We start from the raw sequence: 8253 nt of genomic DNA, 5'->3' as shown, positions 1-8253 counted from the left end.
ATAAATTTACTGAGCATATTTGATGTTTATTTTTAAATATTATGATAAATATTAACTTATAAATTAATAAGGTATTAGTCTTATAGTATCATATATTCAAAGATTAACCTAGAATAAAACTTGTATCTTAATTACAAGAAAAATGTCCATGCCCCAAAATGTCCACTTTTTAAAAACTACAGCAAGTATTTTTACAAGAAGGTGTTAATTTTGCTTTATGATTAACATTACGGTTACTGATTTAACAAGTTTATATATTAGGTTCTCTTCGGCAAACTCTAATGAGATAATAATGTGATGGGAAGCCCATATAATTTTCAGAATTATACACACTGATAATTGTGAAAAATAAACATTTCCAGTGAGGCTGACATGACAACTTTAGGAAAAAAACCAGGCACGACCCGGAAATGCAAGTAGAGGGCTACAGCAAGTAAATGTCTTTAAATGTTCCTCTCTATTATATGTGAGTGTTTTTTCTGGATCATATATTTTCATCAGGATAACCAACAGATTATTTAAAAAATTATGCTCTAAAAAGGAACCTGTTGTTTTTCCTCAGAACAGGTTGGCAACATGACATGTCATTTCCATGTAATTAAATGAGATATTATTATCATTTCATGACATCATAATGTGATATTAGGTAAATGAGATACCATTTTCTTTACATTATAGTGACATAACAGAGATTCTGAAACCACCAGAACTCTTCAGATGGAGCACAAAGAGTGAGACAGTTAATGTTTCCCCAGACTTTTCTAGCAGAAAGTATAATTAATAGTTCATATTTATGCCTTTGTAAATATCTTCTACTTAATGTGGACACAGCACATGGTGTCTCTGTTCCATAAGGCCAGCACATGCTGAACATAAAGACAGGTTTTTTTTAGTCTTTAATTTTTTTAATAAAAAAAATTACAGAGACATAGTCTTGCTATGTTGCCCAGGCTGGTCTCCAACTCCTGGACTTAAGTAATCCTCTCATAAAGGGAATTTTTGGAGAAAATCTTTTTAACTTGTCTATAATTATCATGAGACATTTTTAGCACCTATTATATGTATTATAAAAAATCTGTCAGCCAGGTGTGGTGGCTCATGCCTGTAATCTCAGCAGATCACCTAAGGTTAGGAGTTGGAGACCAGCCTGATTGGCATGGAGAAACACTGTCTCTATTAAAAAAACAAAATTAGCTGGGCATGGTGGCACATGTCTGTAATCCCAGCTACTTGGGAGGCTCAGGCAGGAGAATCCCATGAACCTGAGAGGTGGAGGATGTGGTGAGCCGAGATCACACCATTGCACTCCAGCCTGGGTAATGAGCGAGACTCCATCTCGGGAAAAAAAAACCTGTCATATTATAAAATATAGATATATAACCTTGTGTTTACAGGTATTTGAGGCAAGGGGATACACTCACTTGTGTTTACTCTACAGGCATTTGATTCAAGCGGATAAACTCAGGTGCAATAAAAGAAATTTAAATGGCATTTTTAGAACACAGTACGTTTGTCTAAAGTTTGCAAGAATCAGTTTTGCAGAGGTGGAGATATTGTAGACATTTGAGTGACAAGAAATTGACTATTTTAGCGATCTGTAGACACATACCATTTACATCTTTTTGTGTGTTAGGCAATGAATATATACAAATGAGAACTTTATTTCTTATTTCTTAATTTCAACTTTTATTGTATATTCAGGGGTACATGTGCAGATGTGTTACATGGGTATCATGATGCTGAAGTTTGAGGTACGATAGATCCCATCACCCAGGGAGTTAGCATTGTACCCAGTAGTCAGGTTTTTCACCGTTCTCCCTTTTTATCTCCCACATGCCATGTGGTCCCCAGTGCCTATTGTTGTCATCTTTGTGTCCAGGATTACCCAACACTTATCTTCCCCTTATATGTTAGGATATGCTGTATTTGGTTGTTTGTCCCTGAGTTAATTTGAAAATGATCTCCAGCTCCATACATGTTGCTGCAAAGGACATAATTTTGTTCTTTTTAATGGCTGCATAGTATTCCATAGTATATATGCACCACACTTTCTTTATCCAGTCCACTATTGATGGGCTTCTAGGATTATTCCATGTCTTTGCTCTTGTGAATAGTGCTGCAATTAACATAGATACACGTGTATGTATACTTTTGGCAGAATGATTTATTTTCTTTTGGATGTATACCAGTAATGGGATTGCTGAGTTGAATGGTAGTTCTAAGTTCTCTGAGACATCTCCAAACTGCTTTCCACAGTGGCTGAACTCATTTACATTTCCACCAACAATGTACAAGTGTTCCCTTTTCTCTGCAGCCTTGAAAGCATCTCTTGTTTTTTGACTTGTTAATAGTAGCTCTTCTGTTTGTAACACAAAGAAATGATAAACATTTGAGGTAATGATCACTCCATTTACCCTGATGTAATTATTACACATCATAAGCCTGTATCAAAATATCTCATGTACTCCATATATATACACACCAATATATACACCATATATATATATATATACCCCCACTGTGTACCCATAAAATTAAAAAATTTTTAAACAAAAATAATAATTGCTATTTTAACTACAGTGAGACATATGTCATTGCGGTTTTGATTTGTATTCTACAAATGAGTAATGAGTAGTGTGTAGAACAAAGTATAAATGAGAGTTGGGGAACTAAATGGTGGTTGGCAGAAGTTGACAGGAACACATATTCAGAGGTAATGAAGTTGATTACTGAAATATTCAGTTCCTCTAGACACAATTACATTTAGAAATAAAATCACTTTTCCCAGATTTTTTAAAATATGAAAGTTTCAAATATTTTAATTCACATATTATTTTCCCTATTACCATGTTTATCACCTACCAAAGAACTACAGTATAATTGAGGTATTTTACTGAAGACAAATGTTGCTTTCAGTGAAGACTATTTGACAAAGAATATTTATATTTAAGGATTGTTTTATTGACAGCGATACAAACTCAGTTAGGTTTAGAATCAAGGAAATGGTGTCTGTGACATTGGTTCTACTTTGTCATGAGAATAGAGCCTATAAATATATTTATTTTGTTTTTCTTCTCTAATATTTTACATAATGACAAGGAAAAACATGAATTTTTAAACTAGCAGCAGTCATTAAATTTTAACTTTGAATCAGGAAGTTTTCTACTTAATATATTTATACTCATTAGTTTTCTTTTTTTGTTACTTAATAAAATTATATTTACTTTTTTCCCATGCACAGATTAAAATGAAAATGTTCTGAGTTTAGTTTTAAATTTTGTATAAATTCAGATATTGTTTAAATTCATACAAAGTATGAATCCATATAAATGTTACCTTTTCTAAACAGTAAAGTATTATAGCATAACTTTTAAGTTTTAGTATTTTAGTACTGTGCTACTTAAAAAAACGAATGGAATCATCTACCTTTTTTTGTATAAGAGGAAGAATGAACAACTCTGGGCAAACCTTTCAGCATCTCATTTTGCTAGATATTTCATATTTCAATATAAAAATGTGCAGCAATCAAAACTAAAGATTCTCATCTGTAAAAATGTATAATGACATCCATTCATATTTGCAAAATGTATATGTTTTTGGACTTATAGTGGGAAGGCTTCAGAGCAAGAATTCATAGAATTAAGACTTCTTGAAAATATTCATTAAACATGTATTCTGAGTTACTCAAAACCGTAAGGTAAATCAATATTTAGCAAAAAACAAGTGTAAATACTTTGTGGCTGCTATGCTGAGAGTTTAAGGCAATTCTGTCATAAGGATTAAGTGTCTTTTCTTAACTCAATCCAGAAATCAAAACCAAGTAATTATCATCAGGGCATTATAAATTACAAAATATTGCCATTAATTGCTCTTTTCAAAAAATAACAATGAAATCACAGTATTAAAAATATATACGTTACCGGTGTGTTCTTTTCTCTTCTCCATTGCATATGTAGTATATATAGCTTACCTTTTACCAAGCTGCCATGTACCCATTCTATTCCTATGTCTTGTTCTTGACTGTGTCAATAATGTAATCAATGGTTCAAAGAGTTCTGTAGCCTACAGCACCTACCATGTGCCAGGGTGTGTGCTTGGTGCTGAAGATACTAAGAAGAATCCATAAATGCTAAGAAGTCCAAAAGTCAAACATGAGAATCACTACTTACCAAACTAATTGCTTTGCAGACATTAGGGAGAGATCAATGATCTCTTTGACAGAAGTACATGAAGAGATACCCTAAGCAAAGAGTCATGGAACCACCAAGAGACAGGCAACTGAGAGATAACTTGGTTTAGAGTATCTTAAGCAAAGAAATAATCAAACAGCACTATTTTAGTTACTGGTGATTCATTGAGGAGGGAGAAAATGTTTAGATTTTTTAAGTCAGTCAGTCCAGGCTCTGAATTCTGCCCCAGTTGCTTGCTAGCTATTGATTTTTGGCAAAAAAAGTAAACTTTATGATCAGATATTTCCTCATTTGTAATCATGAAGATAATAATACATATATCGAGTTAAATGACAGATGTGTTAAATACTTCTGAATGTAGGAAAAAACTATAAGTCATTGTTAGCTTCATTCACTCTTTTATTCAATATCACAGAAACTTGAATGGGAAAGTCATGTCAAACGCTGAAGTTGAAGTACATAAAAGAACAATATCAGAAGGCAGGTAAGAGGAAGGTTGTATATTATTTGGATAAAATGAAAAAATTTAACATGAAGTAGATAAAAAAGAAAAGACAAGAATAAAAGGATGTGATTGTTCATATAACTCAAGAATCCACAAATAAGTGAGGTTGGATCCAGGGGCTCAAGTGAAATCATGAGATGCCTTCCTCTTAGTCTCCTGGCTCTTGCTGTTCTGTGTTGTTTTTTTCCTCAGGTATGCATTCTCTAGTTCATAGCAAAAATAGCCTGTGGCATCTCTAAACTTACATGGTCTTTAGTGTTTACAATAGTGTTTACAATTTTGAAGTAGAAATGTCTCAGAGATCATATCAATTCCCCCAAAACCCTGTCCTTGCTGAGGCCATATGCCCATCTCTAACCTAATCATTATGTCTAGGGTGGGGAAAGCAACTTTGATGGACCATCATGTACTACATGCCCTGTACAGTGGGTGGGGCCTCATCTCTCCCAAGACTGTCATATGCAGATGATTCAGGTTGGCCAATCAGAAAATTCCAACCCCTGGCACACAGCTCAGAGCTAGGGAAGTACAGTTACTAGAATAACAAAGTTTTTGGTATTTTGTTTGTTTTACTACAGAAGGAGAAAAGGATGAAGGGAAAAAGAAAGCCATCAATGTCCACAACTGGAAAGGAGATTGAAATTCAAGATATATAATTAGACTACTGTTATTGGTACCATTTGAGACACAGGCAAAGAGGGAATAAGGCTTCTTATCACCAATACACATACTAGGAAGCTAAACTTATGGTGTTTTATTATCATGAAAATATTTAAAACCATTGCTAGTATCAGTACCACTCTTTGAACTGAGCGAGGAAATCCTGTCCTAGACTCACATTGGAGAGGGACCACTATATCATAAACACAGCCAAAACTAAATTTATTTAAAAACCCAAAGCAGGGCTGGGCATGGTGGCTGACACCTACAGCTCTAACACCTTTCATCTCCCAGAGAAATGCTTCTCCATATCTCTTGTCCTTTGTCCTGAATATAAAAGGCAATCATGAGAAGAGAGGATTTTAAATGTTCCCAACACAAAAAAATAAATATTTTGAGGAGATAGATATGCTAATTACCATGATTTGATCATTACATATGATATATATGTATAAAAGTATCATTCTGTACCCCATCAATATGTATATTTATTATGGATCAATAATAAAATTAAAGAAGCAATTGTATTTTGTTGGTGGATTGTGGCACTAGGAGATGGATACTCCTTGGCACTAGGAGAGGTTTGAATGGCAGAAGCTATTAGGATAGAAAAAAAACAAATTAATTAACTTGTCAAATTTGTCCTCTTGGATAACATGAATACAGCACATTCTTGTATAAAAGATTATCATTCCCCCATAGTGCCAATTGTCCATTTTCTTGCTTCTCTTTGCATTCCAGTTTGTGGCTTCATAGAGACTCATCAACTAGCACAGGTTGCACATGGCAGATGAGAAATGTTTTGCAATGTTAAACAATTTATATAAGTCTTAACTTTACCTATTTGTGGCCAATGTAATATGCATAATATTCAAAAGATATGGCACTGATTCATTACATTGGCAAGTACGTAGACAATGAACTCTAAAATTGTGAATAAATTATTCTAGTAAAAATATTTGAGTTGATTTAAGTAAAGTTTAAAAATATAAATAAAACTTTGGCTTAAAATAATCTTGAATTCAGTTTTTGAGATTTATTAAATAAAAATTCTATTTGCCTTTTGATTTGAAGACATTTAAGTACTTTAAAACTTTGTTAAAAACATAAAAATTATTTTGTTTATAAAATCTTTCATATTTATTTTAATTTGAATTTTAATGAGAATATATTCAAATTTCATACACTTTAATGGCTATTTTTAAAAATCCCTAAAATGAGAATGAGTACAAGTCAAGAATGTGATAGAAACATTAAGAAATTAGAGCTCATAAAAGAAAAAAATTGTAAAGAAAAAGGAAAACAGAACGATTTAGAATTATAAACAATGAAAGTAACGACACTTCTGACATGAAAGACCCACATAAAATGTGTGGTTATTACATTACAAATGTTTTATTACATAAAGAATTATTTGTGAAAACAATGTGCATGGGCAAGAAAATTATTCCGACAAATCTTCAACTTGAATATGTGAAAGGAAATACCTATAACTTCAACCCTTTAATAAATAAAAATTTAATTACTAATAAAAAATGAGAATGAAAAAGAGAATTATTGAAAGCAAATTTGCAATTTGGAAAGGTCAAACAATTTTGGCTGGCTCATTGAAATATAAAGTTACATTTATGAAATTAGCAAATTCTATGACTAAGGATGATGAAACTAGCTTTGTTATCATGAGCTTTATTAGATGAAGATATTAGAAAATGGCCATGACATCCTTTTGACATTGTATAAATAGTTTGAGCAAAACATTTCAATTCAAATTAATATATCTGTGCCAGAATTTTAGCCAAAAATTCAGCAGATTTTTTGGTGTCATATACATTGCATGGTTTAAATTTGTCACTGGAGGACATAGTCCCAACTATGCCAATTGTCATTCTTTGAGAAAACTTAAAGATCACATGCAATATTTTCTGAATCTACCAAGGATGGAAAATTTTGATGTAAGACATATTAAATTTGACCGTTCAACACCTGATGGGAATGCCAACCAAATGCTGTTAAAAACCATTAAATTTACATTAAACAAGGTAAGAGAAGATCCTTAAAAACACAGTGAACCAGGCCAGTCATGGTGGCTCATGCCTGTAATCTGAGCACTTTGTGAGGCTGAGGTGGGTAGATCACCAGACGTTGGGAGTTCGAGACCAGCCTCCCCAACATGGAGAAACCCTGTCTCTACTAAAAATACAAAATTAGCCTTGCGTGGTGGCACATGCCTGTAATCCCAGCTACTCAGGAGGCTGAGGCAGGAGAATCACTTGAACCCTGGAGGCGGATGTTGCAGTTAGTCAAAACAGTGCCATTGTACTCCAGCCTGAGCAACAAGAGCAAAGCTCCATCTCAAAAAAATAGAAAAGAAAAGAAGTGTTGCTTGCTGTTAAGAATGTTAGCAAAAGCTTATGAACACCATTACCAAAATGAAATAAATGCCTTTTAAAAGGGTAAAGAGATATTGCTTAAGCTTTTAGAGAAAATGTTTTTATATGGATTTACAAACATATATATGTATATATGCTGTATATAACTTGTCACTTACCTGAAACTCAGAAAAATGTATCTAAGTTAAAAGAAACTACATGTGAAAATGTAAAAAGTGATATTACAATAACATAAAATAAATTTGAGAAAGAAATCAATTTTGGCCGAACATTTTTGTCACTCTGAAAGAAAGGATTCATACATAAAAACTCTGGCATTCGTTTCTATATAGGCTATTTTAAGACCATTAGAGATAATAGTATACTCTCAATTAAAGAGAGAGAACTAGTCCTTTGTAGGGACATGGATGAACCTGGAAACCATCATTCTCAGCAAACTGACAGAAGAGCAGAAGATCAAACACCGCATGTTCTCACTCATAGGTGGGTGTTGAACAATGAGAACACA

Source organism: Cebus imitator, unplaced genomic scaffold (assembly GCF_001604975.1).
Source record: "Cebus imitator isolate Cc_AM_T3 unplaced genomic scaffold, Cebus_imitator-1.0 Scaffold859, whole genome shotgun sequence".
NCBI lineage: Eukaryota > Metazoa > Chordata > Mammalia > Primates > Cebidae > Cebus > Cebus imitator.
This window is presented reverse-complemented; position numbering follows the sequence as displayed.